This window comes from Bufo bufo, chromosome 3, assembly GCF_905171765.1.
Source record: "Bufo bufo chromosome 3, aBufBuf1.1, whole genome shotgun sequence".
Lineage (NCBI taxonomy): Eukaryota > Metazoa > Chordata > Amphibia > Anura > Bufonidae > Bufo > Bufo bufo.
Window position 1 is genome coordinate 564123736 of NC_053391.1, and position 21152 is coordinate 564144887.

The 21152-nt window shown below is 42.7% G+C and overlaps 1 protein-coding gene across 2 annotated transcripts in view; it reads right to left on the reverse strand.

Annotated features, from left to right (window-relative positions):
• SUOX (sulfite oxidase) overlaps window positions 1-21152 on the reverse strand; it is a 46797-nt gene that overhangs the window by 12020 nt on the left and 13625 nt on the right. Inside the window, exon 2 of one of the 2 annotated variants that reach the window (XM_040425590.1) lies at window positions 19399-19496. The exons of the other annotated variant lie outside the window; for it this stretch is intronic. The gene's annotated coding sequence lies outside the window, so the exon portion shown is untranslated. The remainder of the gene's footprint in view (window positions 1-19398; window positions 19497-21152) is intronic. 2 annotated transcript variants of the gene reach the window in all.

The following is a 21152-nucleotide window of genomic DNA, read 5'->3' on the forward strand; positions in this document are numbered from 1 at the left end:
AAACAGGCCACCTCCTTGCCATGTTTTTTGGACTTGACAGGCCCTAAATTTCAACACTCACACCACAGAACTTCCATTCCTTAAAGGGGTTTCTGCAGTCCTCTGGATATATCAGCATCTGAATGGCGGGGGTCGACACCTGGGACCCCCACTGATCAGCTGTTTGAGAGTATCACCGGACTGGGCGCGGCTAAGCTCCGTTCACTTGAATGGAGCTAGCTGCGCACAGGCCAGTTGATAGTAGTTGTGACGTCACTGAGCCAGCGGTAAACAGTGAGAAGGCCACGGCACTGCTGGAGCGCCGCTGCGTCTCAAACAGCTGATCAGCGGGGGTCTCAGGTGTCGACCCCCGCGATCAGATGCAGATGATCTATCCAGAGGATAGATAATCAGTTAAAAAAGACTGCAGAACCGCTTTAAGTTTACAGCTTAGAACAAAAATCAACTAGGTTATTATTATTTTTTTTTGGGGTGGGAATACAAGCGGTGCTGTCATGGAGGCTTCATGAAAAGGAAATACTGGTAACACTAATTCCGTTTTTCCCCTCACCTCCATGACGGCATCTTACTTTGAGAACTAACACATAAATAACTTAGGTTCTACAAGCGGCTGTCCCTACCCCTTTCTCACCGTATGAGAGGTCCCTCCTAGCATCAATTGTCAAAAACACTACAGGGTGAATAAAGTAAGGGGATTGGATCAGGTTGCAGCTTTACATATTTGATCTAACGAGGCGGATGCCTTTTCTGCCCAGGATGTCGATTCCTTGCCCCTGGTACAATGGGCTTTCAGATTAGAGGGAGGTTCCTTCCCATTACTCTGTAGGCTTCACAAATGGCTGACTTTAGCCAACGCGCAATGCTCGCTTTAGAGAGCCTTTTAACCTTTTCTTACCCTTAGAAACTGATTGAAGAGGTTATTGGATTTTCTCCAAGACTTAGTATCCGATAAATATTTCAAGACACATCTTTCGACGTCCAAACTGTGGAAAGCTTTTTCCGCTTCAGACTTGGGGTTTTCACAAAATGAGGGAAGGTTAACTTCCTCCATCCTGTGAAAATCGGAGACTACCTTGGGTAAGAAAGAGTTATCAAACCTCAAGATAATTCTGCCATCTCTAACTGTTAAGAAAGAGTTTCTCTAACAGAAAAAGCTTGTATTTCGTTAACCCTGTGAGCTGAAGCAATTGCAACAAGAAATACCGTCTTGAGTGGTCAAGTATTTAATGTCGCTACCTCCAAAAGGTTCAAATGGGGGATTAGTGAGCCCTGAAAGAACCAAGTTCAAGTCCCAAGGAGCAACTAGCGGTCTTATTGTAGGTCCAAGTCTGTCAGCGCTTCATGAAATCATATGATCCATGGGTTAGAGGGACAACCTTTCGTCCAAAGAAGGCTCAAGGCCTAAAACTGCACTCTGAGGTGTTGGGTTATAACCCTTTTTTAAATCTAAAATTGAGGGAATGTGGGCCCACTAGACTGAAGGATTCCTGCAGAGCACCAAGAAATGTACTTTATTTTTTGCCCCATAAGGACACACTCCGCGCCCCCCCTCCCCCCCCAAAAGTGGAGGGGGAGGGGGAATGGCCAATGCGTCTTATGGGGCGAATGCTGCCATTTTTACATCGCTACGCGGTGATACATCGCCGGCTGCCTGCGATGCTGCACAGCGCAGCAATGTATTAGCGGCAGTGATGGTCAGTTCGCAGTGTTCTCCAGCGAACACATGCAGGCTGCCAACTTTAGTAAGGTAGACTCACCCGTCTGGCGATGCACAGGTAAGCCCTTACCTGTACCGGGAGCCGGTCTGAAAATCAAATGCAATCACCGAGAACAGCCGCCGGGGGCCTTCATCGTGCTGTTCTCGGAACAGCCTTGCTCCCGGTGACTGCATTTGATTTCAGACCGGCACAGGCAGAGGGCCTTACCTGTGCATCGCCGGACGGGTGAGTCTACCTTACTAAAGATGGTAGCCCGCATGTGTTCGCTGTGCGAACACTACGAACTGACCATCACTGTTAGCGGGAGGGAGGAGAGGCTGGAGGCCGGCAACTTGTGCAGGACTGTGCAGTCACTGTACTCTTACACCGGGCCCCGCCACTCACAGCAGTATACATATCTAAACAGTAATCCTTAACCTCAAGTAACTTTAAAGCAACGCTATCCTGTTTACTACCCTTACAATCAAGCTCCGGTAACAGGCAGAGCAGGCGGCGGCGTAACGTCACTCACTCATCTGCTCCTCCCACGTTATGAATGAAGTAGGCGCGTGATGTGAGTGAGTGACGTTACGCCGCCTGCTCTGCCTGTTACCGGAGCTCTGATGTAAAGTAGTAAACAGGATAGCGCTGCTTTAAAGTTCTTGAGGTTAAGGATTACTGTTTAGATATGAATACTGCTGTGAGCAGCGGGGGCCCGTTGTATTGGGGGGACACTTATTGGGGGGGACGGGGTGTCTGTGGATGACACATATAGCATAAGATGCTATATAGTGTCATCCACAGATCCCCATCCACAGATCCCCCCCATAACAGTGTCATCCACAGATGCCCCCCCATAACAGTGTCATCCACAGACCACCATTAGTTCAAAAACCCACCAAAAGTCATACCTTTTGGTTCAAATTTTTTTTTTTCTTAATTTCCTTCTTCAAAACCTAGGTGCGTCTTATGGGCGAAAAATACGGTATTTTTTTCCAGATTTTCTGGTAGATCCTACTAGTCACTCTTTTCTTGCTGGCTAACATGGCGTTGACTGCAGAGTCAGATAGGCCCTTTCGAAATTAACCTCTCAGGATCCAGGCTAACAGGTGTAAACTTTCTGCTTTGGGATGGAAAACCAGGCCTTGCGTTAGAAGGTCCTGGGAACCACGTAGAACCCAGGGTTTTTCCTTGGTCATTTTTGACAGATGCGGTTACCAAGACCTCCTCGGCCTGTTGGTACTATCAGAGTTACATTTGCTCTGTACTCTCTTATTTTTCTTAGGACACTCGGAATTAGAGGCAGTGATGGGAAGCAATAAGCTAAATTAAAATTCCACCGATCGCAAGAGCATCTGTTCCTGCACTATTTGTCCCTTGGATTCCAGGGGAGAAGTAAATTGGCAACTTTGCATTGTTTTTTGTTTGCAAGTAAATCCATTTGTGGGGAGACCCCATCTCTGGACCAAGAGCGTTGAATATCTCCTTTTTTAGACTCCCCTCTCCTGAATCCAAGTTGTTGCGACTTAGAAAATCCGCCCTTGTATTTTGTGTCCCTTTTAGAAAAACTGCTGACAGAGATTACATTCTTTTCCACTCCACCAATAAATACGACAGAGCTTCTAAAACTTCTTGTAGCTCCTGGTAATTTGATGACTTTCCTCTGGGTCTGAGACATTCCCCTTGGGCTGACATACTCAGTAGATGAGCCCCCCAACCCAGAGACTGGCATCGTTAGTGAGAATTAACGGATTTCCTCACAACCCAAGGAACTCCTGTCTGTAAATTGTGTCTTATTTCCCACCATTTTAGGCTGAGTTCACACGGGCGTTGCGGGAAAATGTGCGGTGCGTTGCGGAAACACGCGCGATTTTTCCACGCGAGTGCAAAACATTGTAATGCGTTTTGCACTCGCGTGAGAAAAATCGCGCATGTTTGGTACCCAAACCCAAACTTCTTCACAGAAGGCTTGGGATCGGTGTTCTGTAGATTGTATTATTTTCCCTTATAACATGGCTATAAGGGAAAATAATAGCATTCTGAATACAGAATGCATACAAAAATAGCGCTGGAGGGGTTAAAAAAATAATAATTGAACTCGCCTTAATCGCGGAGTCGGCATCTCCTTCTGTCTTCATCTTAGCGGTGTGGAGCAACAGGACCTGTGGTGACGTCACTTCGGTCATCACATGATCCATCACGTGATCTTTTACCATGGTGATGGATCATGTGATGACCGGAGTGACGTCACCACAGGTCCTGTTGCTCCACACAGCTAAGATGAAGACAGAAGGAGATGCCGGCTCCGCGATCAAGGATCAAGTGGATTAAGGTGAGTTAAATTATTATTATTATATTATTTTTTTAACCCCTCAGCGCTATTTTAGTATGCATTCTGTATTCAGCAATGCTATTATTTTCCCTTATAACATGTTATAAGGGAAAATAATAATGATCGGGTCTCCATCCCGATAGTCTCCTAGCAACCGTGCGTGAAAAATCGCACCGCATCTGCACTTGCTTGCGGATGGCTTGCGATTTTCACGCAACCCCCTTCACTTCTATGGGGCCTGCGTTGCGTGAAGAATATAGAGCATGCCGGCGATTTTCACGCAACGCACAAGTGATGCGTGAAAATCACCGATCATGTGAACAGCCCATAGAAATGAATGGGTCGGTATTCAGTGCGGGTGCAATGCGTTCACCTCCCGCATTGCACCGCGCAGAATACTCGCCCGTGTGAACTCAGCCTTAGGGATGATAAGATATCCTCTGGGATTAGAATCAGCTTGTCTAATGATTCTTGAGTTCGATCCCAATATTGTAACATGGGTCTCTGAAGGGGATGGGAGTGTAGTTGGTCTAATTTACTGCTGGGATACACGCTGTTAGGGATCCGAGGAAGGCCATAGTATCGGATTGAATCTTTTGCATCTTGTCCTCTGGCAGAAAACACATCTGATTGACCGAATCTATAAGTATGCCCAGGAATTACAATCTTTTGTATGGGAAGAATCTGAGATTTCTCCTAATTTATAATCCACCCCAGGTCCCTCAATCTGTCTCTGGTTTTTAATAGATTGTTTGAGGTCTTTTTGGAATTGACTATTAAAAGATCGTCCAAATATGTTATTACTAGGACATTCTCATTCCATGAGGCGTTATCATCTCCAACATAATTTTTGTAAAGAGTCTGGGCGCTGTCGGTTATACCGAAGGGAAGAGCTTGAAACTGGAAGAGTTTTAACTGACCTTGAATCCACACCACTATTCTTAGGTATGTTGGGAATTCTGATGAATGGGTACATGGAAATATGCATTTTATAGGTCTAGTGATGCTAAAAAAACACCTTCCTGCAAAACATTGACCGTGGATTTGATAGACTCCATTTTGAACTTTTCGTATTTTATTGACTTTAAAAAAAACAAAAAAAAAACTGATTTATGATTAAACGCATTTTCCCGCTGGGTTTGGCTACCACAAATACCATACCCAGACCGATTTGGTTTATCGGTACTGGTACCAAAACTACCATCTTGGACTGAGTCTAGAATCCCCTGCTCCAGACAAAGTTGAAGAGACCCTGAGCTTTGGACTGGAGTCATCACAAAGGTTGTGGGAGGAACATTGAGAAAGGGAATCCTGTAACCCTGACAAAGAATATTTATCAACCAAAGATTTGGAGAAAAGACACATTAGAGAAAAAACTCTGCAGTCCAGTACTCACAACCTCTGCCGTTCTGAACACTCACTGTCATGATGACAGGTTGCTCCGCACACTCCTCCGGTTCCATGTCTCCAGGAGTAGATGGCTTGAGGAATGCAGGAGATCCAGAACTTAAAGCCCATCACCGGAAGTAACAAAACTTCAGAAGTCATCCGCCGGCATTCCACCCAGGACAGCCCGATCAGGACCGCGGAGACGTCACCCGCCGGATCCGAGATTCTCGGGCAGCGGGCGGCCAATAGAATCCGGAGGAACTTACCTTGCCCAAGGTAAACCTCCCAGCAACCGCAAATGCGGCTGCAGCTCCAGCTTCGTCCCTCTTCTTTATGGCCCCCGAACTGAGACACAGGGACGACTCCTTCTCCTCCGCCTGGCAGGGACAGGAAGACACTGAGGATGGCAAAGAGGTGGGCCCCTTTTGAAGCTTTCTGTCCCTGCCTGGTAGGAGGAGGATAATCTCAAAGTAAGGTGCAGTCATGGAGGTGAGGGGGAAATTTGAACTTAAAGGGTTTGTCTCCAATTTGCCTAAAAATATTCCCCTAAACCACTAAATACCTCTATCTCCCATCATGCTCTGTGTCGGTCCGCCTGGTGTTTGTATACAAAGGCTGCAATACTGACATGCAATTTTACAGCACATGACCACTGCAGCCAATCACAGTTCTCACTAGTATATACACCACAAGACTGATGATTGGTTGCAGCAGTCACAAGTCATATACCTCCAAGTCACTGCTGCAGTCTTTGTATACGGAACACCAGGAGGAGGACCAGAGGAACACGTGAGTATATGATCTTTTTATCTATTTTGTGTTTACTGGCATGGAGGAAATTGAGGCAACTTGGACAACCCCTTTAATAAAATTGGCTTACAGCCAACTTTGGTTTATAGTAGCCATTGGCAAAAATCTGTATGAGGATCCTACACTTTTAAAGGGGGATGTATCCACTAGTAGTTTTAATAATTAAACCAGATACTGATATATTCTTTTCTTATCTGTTTATTTTCTAATAATACAGGCCCCATGTGGGCACGCCCTATGATAACATTTCCAGCTCAGGAGCCTGGGGTGAGCACAAGCCAGGGAAAAATTTGGCATGCCACACTGCTGTAAACTGGTTGTAAGTGGGAAAAAGTTTAGTCGTATCAGATCTCATCAGAAATTATTAACAGATTCAAATAAAATCAGACGCAATTAGGACCAATACAACAGCGGCCACAAGGTAACGTAACTACTACAGTCCTAGCTGTATTCCTGTTCCTATCCAAGCAATGCAAATGTGAATATCTGCAGAGCAATAAAATGTATGTATGACCAATAAAATGTATCAGTAGACGTAAAAGTTATCTGATAACTACCGAAAACATCCTATAACCACAAAAAAAAAATTTCATCTGCTACTGGGCAAAAAACATTTATCTTATACTAAATCGAGTGTGCGGATTACAAATCCGAATTGAATTAAGCACTTGGAAAGCATTGAATAATTTGGAACAGAACGAGTTTTACTCCAACAATTACCTGATCTACATCAAAGTTTGTGTAGTAAACAGTGTATGAAAAGGTAATGGAATAACAAAATTTCAAAAAGTCTAGTTTTTCAATTTAACCACCTCAGCCCCCTTAGCTTAAACACCCTTAATGACAGACCACTTTTTACACTTCTGCACTACACTATTTTCACCATTTATTGCTCGGTCATGCAACTTACCACCCAAATGAATTTTACCTCCTTTTCTTCTCACTAAGAGCTTTCATTTGGTGGTATTTCATTGCTGCTGACATTTTACTTTTTTTGTTATTAATCGAAATTTAACGAAATTTTTGCAAAAAATGAAATTTTTCACTTTCAGTTGTAAATTAAAAAAAAAAAAAAAAAATACATTTCTATATACATTTTTCTCAAAATTTATTGTTCTACATGTCTTTGATAAAAAAAATAATGTTTGGGTAAAAAAAAAAAATGGTTTGGGTAAAAGTTATAGCGTTTACAAACTATGGTACAAAAATGCGAATTTCCGCATTTTGAAGCAACTCTGACTTTCTGAGCACCTGTCATGTTTCCTGAGGTTCTACAATGGCCAGACAGTACAAACACTAGGGATCGACCGATTATCGGTTTGGCCGATATTATCGGCCGATATTGAGGATTTTGAACGTTATCGGTATCGGCATCTATTTTGCCGATATACCGATAACGTATGGGGAACACAGAACGCGCTGCTCTCAGCGCGTTCTGTGTTCCCTTCGCAGCACAGGGGAGAAGGAAGCAGTGTCTCCTCCCCCTGTGCTGCCGCCAATAGCAGGAGAGGAGACAAGAGGAGGGGAGGGGCTGTGGCCGCTGCGCCACCAATGAAGATAAGCCTTTCATTCATTCATATACAGGAGGCGGGAGCTGGCTGCAGAATCACATAGCCGGCTCCCGACCTCTATGAGCGATAGCTGCGATCCGCGGTAGTTAACTCCTCAGGTGCCGCGGATCGCAGCTACCGCTCATAGAGGTCGGGAGCCAGCTATGTGATTCTGCAGCCAGCTCCCGCCTCCTGTATATGAATGATTGAGAGACTTATCTTCATTGTTGGCGCAGTGCGCCCCCCCCCCCCCCCAAGCCCCCCAGTATTAATCATTGGTGGCGCAGTGCGCCCCCCCCCCAATCCCGGCCAACAGTAAAAACATTGGTGGCGCAGTGCGCCCCCCCCCCCCACCCAGTATTACTCATTGGTGGCAGTGGCCACAGGATCCCCTCTCCCCTGATCCTCCGATCGGAGCCCCAGCTGTGTAAGCCTGGGGCTCCGATCGGTTACCATGGCAGCCAGGGACGCTATTGAAGCCCTGGCTGCTATGTTCAGCTCCATGCTGCTGTGTGCACAAAGCACAGAGCAGCAGGGACAGTGTGAGATCCTATTCCCCCTGATAGAGATCTATCAGGGGGAATAGGACAAGGGCTCTAGTCCCTAAGGGGCTAAAAGTTAGTAAAAAAAAACAAAACACAAAAATATTAAGTATAAATGAAAAAGACTTATAAAAAAAAAATACACATTAACAATAAACAAAAAAATACACATTAACAATAAACATATTAATTTTCAGCAGATTTGTGTAGGAATTTTTTTTTTTTCTCAAAAATGAAAATTCCCAGAATATCGGTATAAATTATCGGCTATCGGCCTGAAAGTTCACAAATTATCCGTATCGTCCCTAAAAAATCAATATCGGTCGATCCCTACCAAACACCCCACAAATGACCCCATTTCGGAAAGTAGACACCCTAAGGTATTCACTGATGGGCATAGTGAGTTCATAGAACTATTTATTTTTTGTCACAAGTTAGCGGAAAATGATGATTTTTTTTTTTCCTTACAAAGTCTCATATACCACTAACTTGTGACAAAAAATAAAAACTTCCATGAACTCACTATGCCCATCACGAAATACCTTGGGGTGTCTTCTTTCTAAAATGTGGTCACATGTGGGGTAGTTATACTGCCCTGGCATTTTAGGGGCCCTAATGCGTCTGGAATCCAAATGTGTAAAAAATGCCCTGTAAAATCCTAAAAGTACTCATTGGAATTTGGGCCCCTTTGCCCACCTAGGCTGCAAAAAAGTGTCACACATGTGGTATCGCTGTACTCCGGAGAAGTAGGGCAATGTGTTTTGGGGTGTATTTTTACATATACCCATGCTGGGTGAGAGAAATAATCTCTCTAAAAGTCAACTTTTCCCATTTTTTTATACAAAGTTGTCATTATAGAGAGATATTTCTCTCACCCAGCATGGGTATATGTAAAAAGACACCCCAAAACAAATTGCCCAACTTCTCCTGAGTACAGCGATACCACATGTGTGACACCTTTTTGCAGCCTAGGTGCGCAAAGGGGCCCAAATTCCAATGAGTATCTTTTAGGAGGGCATTTGGATTCCAGACTTCTTCTCACGCTTTAGGGCCCCTAAAATGCCAGGGCAGTATAAATACCCCACATGTGATCCCATTTTGGAAAGAAGACACCCCAAGGTATTCCGTGAGGGGAATGGCGAGTTCATAGAAGTTTTTTTTTTGGCACAAGTTAGCGGAAATTTTTATTTACTTTTTTCTCACAATGTCCCCCTTTCTGCTAACTTGTGACAAAAAATTAAATTTTACATGAACTCGCCATGCCCCTCACAAAATACCTTGAGGTGTCTTCTTTCCAAAATGGGGTCACATGTGGGGTATTTATACTGCCCTTCTCATGCTTTAGGGCCCCTAAAATGCCAGAAGTCTGGAATATAAATGTCTAAAAAATTTTACGCATTTGGATTCTGTGAGGGGTATGGCGAGTTCATGTGAGATTTTTTGTCACAAGTTAGTAGAATATGAGACTTTGTAAGAAAAAATTTATAAATAAAAAAAATAATCAATTTCCGCTAACTTGTGCCAAAAAAAATAAAATATGTCTGAATGGAGCCTTACAGGGGGTGATCAATGACAGGGGGGTGATCAGGGAGTCTATATGAGGTGATCACCCCCCTGTAAGGCTCCATTCAGAGGTACGTATGTGTTTTGCGGATCCACGGATCGGATCCGCAAAACACATATGGACCTCTGAATGGAGCCAGCCTTACAAGGGGGTGATCAGGGGTTAATAAGTGACAGGGGGGGGTGTAGTGTAGTGGTGTTTGGTGCTACTTATTACAGAGCTGCCTGTGTCCTCTGGTGGTCGATCCAAGCAAAAGGGACCACCAGAGGACCAGGTAGCAGGTATATTAGACGCTGTTATCAAAACAGCGTCTAATATACCTTTTAGGGGTTAAAAAAAAAAAAAAGAAAAATCACATCTACAGCCTGCCAGCGAACGATCGCCGCTGGCAGGCTGTAGATCAGCTAGTTTACCTCCGGTTCCTGTGAACGCGCCGCCTGTATGCGTGCGTTCACAGGAAATCTTGCGTCTCGCGAGAGGACGCGCCGGCGCGTCCAGGAGGAATAACAGGGCCGCCGCAAAGATGCAATCCTGCGTACAGCGGTCCTGTAGTGGTTAAAAGTCTTACTTGAGCAAGGCCCAGTACTGTTAAAAGTGCTTCAGGCATCTGCTTTTGCGTTTGTGAACGGTCATATTTTCCCGTTGCAAAAACCAGCAGTAGTCTCCCATCATGTTGGGATTCCAGCGGCCTTGATACCTGTTCTCCAGTGTAGAAATATCTTTATGGAACCGCTTTCCATGTTCGTCACTTACATGTTCCAAATTGGGTGGGAAAAAGTCAAGATGGGAATGTAAGAAATGCACTTTCAATGACATTCGGCAGCCAAGTTGTTCATGTGCTGTAAGCATGTTGTCTACTAATTCAGCATAGTTTGCAGCTCATCTGTTCCCAAGGAAGTTCTGCACTACTAGCAAATGCATCCCAAGCTGCAAGACACACTCGCTTTGTCAGATTCTTGCGCTGATCATAAGTAGTGTATTTGCCACATACAGTTGCAAGAAAAAGTATGTGAACCCCTTTGGAATGATATGGATTTCTGCACAAATTGGTCATAAAATGTGATCTGATCTTCATCTAAGTCACAACAATAGACAATCACAGTCTGCTTAAACTAATAACACACAAAGAATTAAATGTTACCATGTTTTTATTGAACACACCATGTAAACATTCAGTGCAGGTGTAAAAAGTATGTGAACCCCTAGACTAATGACATCTCCAAGAGCCAACTGGAGTCCAATCAATGAGATGAGAGTGGAGGTTTAGGTTACAGCTGCCCGGCCCTATAAAAAACACACACCAGTTCTGGGTTTGCTTTTCACAAGAAGCATTGCCTGCTGTGAATGTAGCCTCGCACCAAAAGAGCTCTCAGAAGACCTACGATTAAGAATTGTTGATTTGCATAAAGCTGTAAAGGGTTATAAAAGTATCTCCAAAAGCCTTGCTGTTCATCAGTCCAGGGTAAGACAAATTGTTCTATAAATGGAGAAAGTTCAGCACTGCTGCTACTCTCCCTAGGAGTGGCCATCCTGTAAAGATGACTGCAAGAGCACAGCACAGACTGCTCAATGAGGTGAAGAAGAATCCTAGAGTCAACTAAAGACTTACAAAAGTCTCTGGCATATACTAACATCCCTGTTAGCGAATGTATGATGCGTAAAACACTAAACAAGAATGGATTTCATGGGAGGATACCACAGAGGAAGCCACTGCTGTCCAAAAAAAACCCATTGCTGCACGTTTACAGTTTGCACAAGAGCACCTGGATGTTCCACAGCATACTGGCAAAATATAAATATTCTGTGGACAGATGAAACCAAAGTTGAGTTGTTTGGAAGAAACACACAACACTATGTGTGGAGAAAAAGAGGCACAGCACACCAACATCAAAACCTCATCCCAACTGTGAAGTATGCTTTGCTCATCCCAACTGTGGGGATGCTTTGCTGCATCAGGGCCTGGAACGGATTGCCATCATCGAAGGAAAAATGAATTCCCAAGTTTATCAAGACATTTTGCAGGGAGAACTTAAGGCCATCTGTCCACCAGCTGAAGCTCAACAGAAGATGGGTGTTGCAACAGGACAACGACCCAAAGCATAGAAGTAAATCAACAACAGAATGGCTTAAACAGAAGAAAATACGCCTTCTGGAGTGGCCCAGTCATAGTCCTGACCTCAACCCGATTGAGATGCTGTGGCATGACCTCAAGAAAGCGATTCACACCAGACATCCCAAGAATATTGCTGAACTGAAACAGTTCTGCAAAGAGGAATGGTCAAGAATTACTCCTGACCGTTATGCACGTCTGATCTGCAACTACAGGAAACGTTTGGTTGAAGTTATTGCTGCCAAAGGAGGTTCAACCAGTTATTAAATCCAAGGGTTCACATACTTTTTCCACCTGCACTTTGAATGTTACATGGTGTGTTCAATAAAAACATGGTAACATTTAATTCTTTGTGTGTTATTAGTTTAAGCAGACTGTGATTGTCTATTGTTGTGACTTAGATGAAGATCAGATCACATTTATGACCAATTTGTGCAGAAATCCATATCATTCCAAAGGGTTCACATACAGTTGCAAGAAAAAGTATGTAGCAGAAATTGTCTGGATCGTTAACACATTTGTGTTTATCCATCTTAAAGGGGTTGTCTCACTTCAGTAAGTGGCATTTATTATGTAGACAGAGGAAGTTAATACAAGGCACTTACTAATGTAGTGTTACTATCCATTTTGCTTCCTTTGCTGGCTGGATTTATTTTTCCATCACATTATAGACTGCTCGTTTCCATGGTTACAGACCACCCTGCAATCCATCAGCAGTGGCCGTGCTTGCACGGAAAAAGCATCAGCCGCTCTGTTAGCCAGGGCCAAGGGAGCTCACATAGGCTTGTGTTTTTTCCTATATTGTTCAAGCACGACCACCACTGATGGATTGCAGGGTGGTCTGTAACCATGGATGAGAAGTGTATAACGTGATGGAAAAAATGAATCCAGCCAGCAAAGGAAGCAATATAGATGTAAATGGTGCCATTAGAAAGTACAACTTGTCCCGCAAAAAAGAAGCCCTCATAAGGCTATGTGAATGGAAAAATACAAAAGTTAGGACTATGGGAAGGAGAGGAGTGAAAAACAAAGACGCAAAAATGGAAAAATCCCAGGGTCTTAAGTGGTTAAAATCTAGACGTGGCAGGCAAATTCCAAGTCCATATTTGGAATCAGTGTGCTAATTTTTGTATAAAACATGTTTTTCTCTCAGTAGAAAAATCATGAACCCCGTCCCGCATTATCATGTACATGTACGTGAGCGAATGCAGCTCCTTGCCGCATCCTCACGTGCATGTACGTGATGGGATCGGGCGAGTGCAGGAGCTGCACCCGCCAGATCCGTAGCACGGGCCCGGCTGCATCGGTGTGTGCGGTGATGCCGGCGGATTAACGCTTTCACGTGCGGCGGTCCGCGCTGCCCGCCGCACGTGCGTGGTACACAGAGGGAGGGGGTAATTACTTTCAAGTAAAAAAAAAATATATATAATTATAGGAAAAAAAATAAATGATAAGACATATTAAAAATATCACATGACCTAACCCAACAGGTGGACACTGTCAAAAAAGTAAAATAAAAAAACTGTGCTAAAAAAATAAAATGACATATTAGGTATTGCCACATCCGTAACGACCTGCTCTATAAAAATATCACATGATTTAACCCCCTCAGTGAACACCGTAATTTTTTTAAATAAAAACTGTAAAAAAAAAAAAAACATTTTTTGTCACCTTACATCACAAAAAGTGTAATACCAAGCGATCAAAAAGTCTTACGCACCCAAAATCAAAACAATAAAACAGTCATCTCATCCCGCAAAAAATTAGACCCTACCTAAGACAATAGCCCCAAAAAAAAAAAAAAGAAGAAGACTATGGCTCTCATAATATGGAGACGCTAAAACACGATTTTCTTTGTTTCAAAAATGCTGTTATTGTGTAAAACTTTTATAAATAAAAGTATACATATTAGGTATCGCCGCATCCGTAATCACCTGCTGTATAAAAATATCACATGACCTAACTCCTCAGGTGAACACCGTAAAAAAAAAAATTGAAATAAAAACGGTGTCAAAAAAGCCTTGTCACCTTGCATCACAAAAAGTGTAATACTAAGCGATCAAAAAAAAAATCAAATAAAATAAAATCATACACACTTCAAAGTTGTACCAATAAAATCTCATCCCACAAAAAATGAGTCCCTACATAAGACAGTCACCCAAAAATAAAAAAATAAAACTATGGCTTTCAGAATATGGAGACACTAAAAAATAATTTTTTGCAAAAATGCTTTATTATCTAAAACAAACCAAAAAAAACAGTAGGTCATTTGGTATTGTCGCATCCGTAACAATCTGCTCTATAAAAATATCACATGATCTAACCTGTCAGATGAACATTGTAAATAACAAAAAAAAAATGGTGCCAAAAACAGCTATTTTTGTTACCTTGCCTCACAAAAAGTTTAATATAGAGCAACGAAAAATCATATGTACCCCAAAATAGTACCAACAAATCTGCCACCTTATCCCGTAGTTTCCAAAATGGGGTCATTTTTTGGAGTTTCTACTCTAGGGGTGCATTGGGGGTCTTCAAATGTGACATGGCCCTCCAAAAAACCATATGGCATTCCTTTACTTCTGCGCCCTGCCGTGTGCCTGTACAGCAGTTTACGATCACAAATGGGGTGTTTCTGTAATCTACAGAATCAGGGTAATAAATATTGAGTTTTGTTCGGCTGTTAACCCTTGCTTTGTTATTGGGATTTTTTTTTAAATTAAATTGGAAAATCTGCCCACAAAAATGAAATTCTGAATTTCATCTCCATTTTCCTTTAATTCTTGTGGAACACTTAAAGGGTTAACAGTTTGTAAAAATCAGTTTTGAATACCTTGAGGGGTGCAGTTTCTAAAATGGGGTCATTTTTGGGTGGTTTCTATTATGTAAGCCTCACAAAGTGACTTCAGATCTGAACTGGACCTTTAAAAAGTGGATTTTGGAAATTTTCAAAAAATTTCAAGATTAGCCTCTAAACTTCCAAGCCTTCTAATGTCCCCAAAAAATAAAATGGCATCCACAAAATGATCCAAGCATGAAGTAGACATATGGGGAATGTAAAGTAATAACTATTTTTGGAGATATTACTGTCTATTCTAAAAGTAGAGAAATTGAAATTTTGCTAATTTTTTTAAATTTTTGGTAAATTTGGTATTTTTTGTTATAAATAAAAATGAAATTTTTTGACTCAATTTTACCAGTGTCATGAAGTACAATATGTGACGAGAAAACCTCAGAATGGCCTGGATAAGTAAAAGCGTTTTAAAGTTATTATCACATAAAGTGACATGTCAGATTTGCTAAAAATGGCCTGGTCCTGAAGGTAAAAACTAGCTTGGTCTTGAAGGGGTTAATGAGCCACAAGTCTGGCATGGCTCCAATAGTAAGCAATAAACATTATTATATGGTTCAGCAGGTTCATAAGGGATCAATAACACTGCTTATCTTAAAGAAAAACTGATAACCTGCTAATTACATGATCATAAACTCAACCACATAAGGACTCTTCCACACGAACGTTGTGTGCAATATGGCGGGTCCGCAATACACGGGCACGGCATGGTGCGGATGGATCACTGACCCATTCAAGTTGAACGGGTCTCAATCCGTCCACGGATGTGGCCCGTGCATTGGGGACCGCAAATTGCAAATTGAATGGATGCACAATGTTCGTGTGCATGAGGCCTAAAGGTGGTATTAGGCTGGCAGATGTTTGGCCAGTGAAAGTGACGATGGATGAACACATGTATCGGTGCTCGATTGCACTGGGAGATGAGCTGCCGATAATTGGGCATCTTTCAGCCAATGCCCATTCATTGGCTGTGCGATTATATGTACCAATTATTGGGAACACTGTATGAACGCTTCTTCCTGATAATTGGCATGCATATCGTGCCGTCTAATTGGCCTTAAAAGGGTTTTACGGTAATTTATATATGTTTTTTTTTTAAATCAAGTTCCCGCAATATGCCCCCAGAAACAGAAGACTCATTTACCTGCTCCACGCTGCTTCGATCTTCCGAGCCACCCGTGCTATGTACATCCAGCTGGCCATGGTCACATGTACCACTCCAGCCAATGACTGGCTTCAGCAGCGACATGCTGCTGGTGGCCACATCACTGCGAAGCCAGTCATTGGCTGGAGCGGGGGAACGTAATCATACTCATGGCCAGCTGGATGTAAACAGCGTGGGGACCAGAAGATGGAGACAGCGGAGGACCAGGGAGACGTGGAGCGAGCAAGCAAGTATGAATCTTCTGTTTCAGAGGACATGCTGCTGGCACTTGATAAAAAAAAAAAAGTTATTAATACTGGAAAAGCCCTTTAAACCGCCTAACGCAGGATCGCGTTCCGGAGGCGGCAGCTCCAGGCAGAGTCACGCATCTATGCGTCATCTCGCGAGACTTCCTGTGAACGTACGTTCACAGGATCGGAAGGTAAGCAAGTCGATCTCCAGCCTGCCAGCGGCGATCGTTTGCTGGCAGGCTGTAGATGCAATTTTTTTAACCCCTAACAGGTATATTAGACGCTGTTTTGATAACAGCGTCTAATATAACTGCTACCTGGTCCTCTGGTGGTCCTTTTGCTTGGATCGACCACCAGAGGACACAGGCAGCTCAGTAATAAGTAGCACCAAACACCACTACACTACACCCCCCCTTATTAACCCCTGATCACCCCATATAGACTCCCTGATGACCCCCCTGTCATTGATCACCCCCCTGTAAGGCTCCATTTAGACGTCCATATTTTTTTACGGATCCACGGATACATGGATCGGATCCGCAAAACACATACGGACGTCTGAATGGAGCCTTACAGGGGGGTGATCATCCCCCTGTAAGGCTCCATTCAGACATTTTTTTTGGCCCAAATTAGCGAAATTGTAAGTAAGAAAAAAAAAAAAAAAAGTCTCATATTCCACCAACTTGTGTAAAAAAATAAAATCTCACATGAACTCACTATACCCCTCACGGAATCCAAATGCGTTAAATTTTTTAGACATTTATATTCCAGACTTCTTCTCACGCTTTAGGGCCCCTAAAATGCCAGGGCAGTATAAATACCCCACATGTGACCCCATTTCGGAAAGAAGACACCCCAAGGTATTCCGTGAGGGGCATATCGAGTCCATGAAAAGATTGAAATTTTTGCCCCAAGTTAGCGGAAAGGGAGACTTTGTGAGAAAAAAAATAAAAAAAATCAATTTCCGTTAACGTTGTGGGCCAAATTTTTTTTTTCTATGAACTCGCCATGCCCCTCATTGAATACCTTGGGGTGTCTTCTTTCCAAAATGGGGTCACATGTGGGGTATTTATACTGCCCTGAGATTTTAGGAGCCCTAAAGCGTGAGAAGAAGTCTGGGATCCAAAGGTCTAAAAATGCCCTCCTAAAAGGAATTTGGGCCCCTTTGCGCATCTAGGCTGCAAAAAAGTGTCACACATCTGGTATCGCCGTACTCAGAAGAAGTTGGGCAATGTGTTTTGGGGTGTCATTTTACATATACCCATGCTGGGTGAGAAAAATATCTTGGTCAAATGCCAACTTTGTATAAAAAAAAAAAAAAATGGGAAAAGTTGTCTTTTGCCGAGATATTTCTCTCACCCAGCATGGGTATATGTAAAATGACACCCCAAAACACATTGCCCAACTTCTCCTGATTATGACGATACCAGATGTGTGACACTTTTTTGCAGCCTAGGTGGGGCAAAGGGGGCCCACATTCCAAAGAGCACCTTTAGGATTTCACAGGTCATTTTTTTTACACATTTTGATTTCAAACTACTTCTCACGCATTAGGGGCCCCTAAAATGCCAGGGCAGTATAACTACCCCACAAGTGACCCCATTTGGAAAGATGACACCCCAAGGTATTTCGTGATGGGCATAGTGAGTTCATGTAAGGACTTGTAAGGAAAAAACAAAAAATCAAATTTTTTTTTATCAAAGACATGTAGAGAAAAATTATCAAAGACAAATTAAGAGAAAAATTTATATATGGATGTCGTTTATAAAAAAAATAATTTACAACTGAAAGTGAAAAAAGTCATTTTTTTTGCAAAAATTTTATTAAATTTCGATTAACAACAAAAAAAAAGTAAAAATGTCAGCAGCAATGAAATACCACCAAATGAAAGCTCTATTAGTGAGAAGAAAAGGAGGAAATATTAATTTGGGTGGTAAGTTGCATGACCGAGCAATAAACGGTGAAAGTAGTGTAGTGCAGAAGTGTAAAAAGTGGCCTGGTCATTAAGGGTGTTTAAGCTAGGGGGGGGCGGAGGTGGTTAAAGGGACCTGTCACCAGGATTTTGTGTATAGAGCTGAGGACATGGGCTGCTAGATGGCCGCTAGCACATCCGCAATACCCAGTCCCCATAGCTCTGTGTGCTTTTATTGTATAAAAAAAACCGATTTGATACATATGAAAATTAACCCGAGATGAGTCAGAGCTTGAAAATATGACTCTTCTCTGGTCACACAAGTAAGATATGACTCTTTTATGTTAATTTGCATATGTATCAAATCAGTTTTGTTACACAACAAAAGCACACAGAGCTATGGGGACTGGGAATTGCGGATGTGCTAGCGGCCATCTAGCAACCCATGTCCTCAGCTCTATACCCAAAATCTCGGTGACAGGTTCCCTTTAAGGCTCCATGCACATCTGCACCACAAATCTATTATTCTGTTCTGGCATAGGAACAGAATACCGGAACCGCCATATGCCGGTGCCCAACACATCCCATTTACTATAATAGGTCCATCAGGTCTCCAGCGTGAATACCAGCACTTTCCTGACAAAATACCCATTTTTTTTTGCCGGAATCTGCGATGGAGGCATTGTCGCAGTGTCACAAGCAGCCTAACCTGGCCTTACACATTAATGTTAGTCAAATATTCTGATTTCAGTGGGACTGGCTGATCATACAATGTATATGGAGATGTCCAGTCCATCTCCTCCTCCCCCCCCCCCCCCCCAATGGCAGATCTTCGGGAAATATAAGCTTATGGCAGTTAAATTCTGACACGCCACGTCCGGCAACAACTTTCTCCCTGAAAAATTTATTATAATTTGCGTCACAACACTGGTGTAAATTATGCTTGAAATCTATGCCAGCTTAGGATGCCCTTATATATATTTTACTGATGACTAGGGATGAGCGAATCAACTTCAGATGAAAGATCCGAAGTCAATTCGCATAAAACTTCATTCTAATTATGGAAAAGGACAGCGCTGACTTCTACTTGTGTCGCACACAATGAGAACTCCTATAAAATCCTAATGTTTTGGTACCACACTCCTCAACTGCTAAGACATTTAAATCCTACTCCAACAGATAGATGTTGGAGATGCGGGGCTGGATTGGGAACTCTTTCATATTTTTTGGGAGTGCCCCCTCATAGTACCTTTTTGGAAGGAAACGCAGGGACTTCTTGTACAGCTGATTGATATCAACTTTCCTTTAGATCCCTTTTTATACTTGTTGAATATGCCTCCTACTATCCTAAAAAAAAAAAAAAAAAAAACATACCCTATAAGGCTGCGTCAGATCACATGCTCCAATCCCATGGTCCATCACCGCGGTGATGGACCATGTGATTGGAGCATGTGATCTGACGTCACCAAAGGTCCTTTAGCCCATAGTTCATCTTTGAGAAGTAAAGAAGAGACCGGGACTTACGCGAACAAACGGAGAAGGTGAGTTTATTTTTTTAACCCTCAACTGATCACTTACTATGCATTCTGTTTTCAGAATGCTATTATTTTCCCTTATAACCATGTTATAAGGGAAAATAATAACATCTACACAACACCGAACCCAAACCTGAACTTCTGTGAAGAAGTTCGGGTCTGGGTACCACAGTCGGTTTTTTTATCACGCGCGTGCAAAACACATTGCACACGCAACGATAAAAACTGAACATCGGAACGCAATCGCAGTCCAAAACTGACTGCAATTGCATTCCTACTCGCGCGGGTTTGCCGCAACACACCGGGACGCATCCGGAACTAATCCGGACACGCTCGTGTGAACCCAGCCTTACTCACACTCCATGTACTGACAGCGTCCAGGCACCTCATAGCTAGTTTTTGGAAAAGACAAGATCGACCCACTCGCTCTGACCTCACCACCAGTAATATGGATGTTAGGCAAATGGAATATCTAACAGCACTTATGACAGACCAAGTGGAACGATTTGACGGTATTTGGCAGCCTTGGGATGCGTATGTTGACACACTTATGTAGTAGCTCACCGTTACTTCCTTGACATCCTTCCCCTTTTTGTGTCTTGTCTTTTTATATTTTATGCATACCTCACAGCAAATAAATGCTAATTATACATTAGGCCAGAGTTGCTCAACCTGTGGCCCTCCAGCTGTTGGAAAACTACAACTCCCACCATGCCTTTCTGTAGGCTGATAGCTGTAGGCTGTCCGGGAATGATGGGAGTTGTAGTTTTGCGACAGCTGGAGGGCCGCAGGTTGAGCATGCCTGCACTAGGCATTGATATGTCAAAACTGTTATTAATCTGTAATAGACCTATTGCATGTCCCCCTTGAACTGGTGTATGCATTACCTTAGAGATCACTTATGTTTAGGTGATTCACTGTATTCTCTCATAATACATGTGTCTAATTTCCTTGTAAAATGTATAGAAGAGGCATTACTCTTGTATGTTTCTTTACAAATACTTTAATAAAAAGACAGACAATTGAAAAAAAAAAAAAAATTCATTCTAATACAGTATTAAAATGTATTGGCTCCGATGAGCCGACATTCTTGCAATAACTTCATGAATTAATTTGTACTGTAAAAAAAGAAAAACACTTCCCGAACTCGGGTTCGGTTCCAAGATACCACTGGGAACCGAACAGCTCCTGCTCCGTACAGTATTAGAACGAAGTTCTATGTGAATAGACTTCGGATATTTCATCTGAAGCCAATTTGCTAATCCCTATTGATAACCAATGTCATAAAAATTAGCAAACGTATCTGTGTATGATCAACTTTATTAGGGCTAATTCTGACACTGTCTGTCTGTCTGGGAAACCCAGCAGTGGGACAATGAACGGGAAAGGAAAAAGTATTTTCCATGCCCTCTAAGATACCCTTTAAGTGTAAAATTCTGAGTTTCTGTCATGAGAAATTACGTTATGT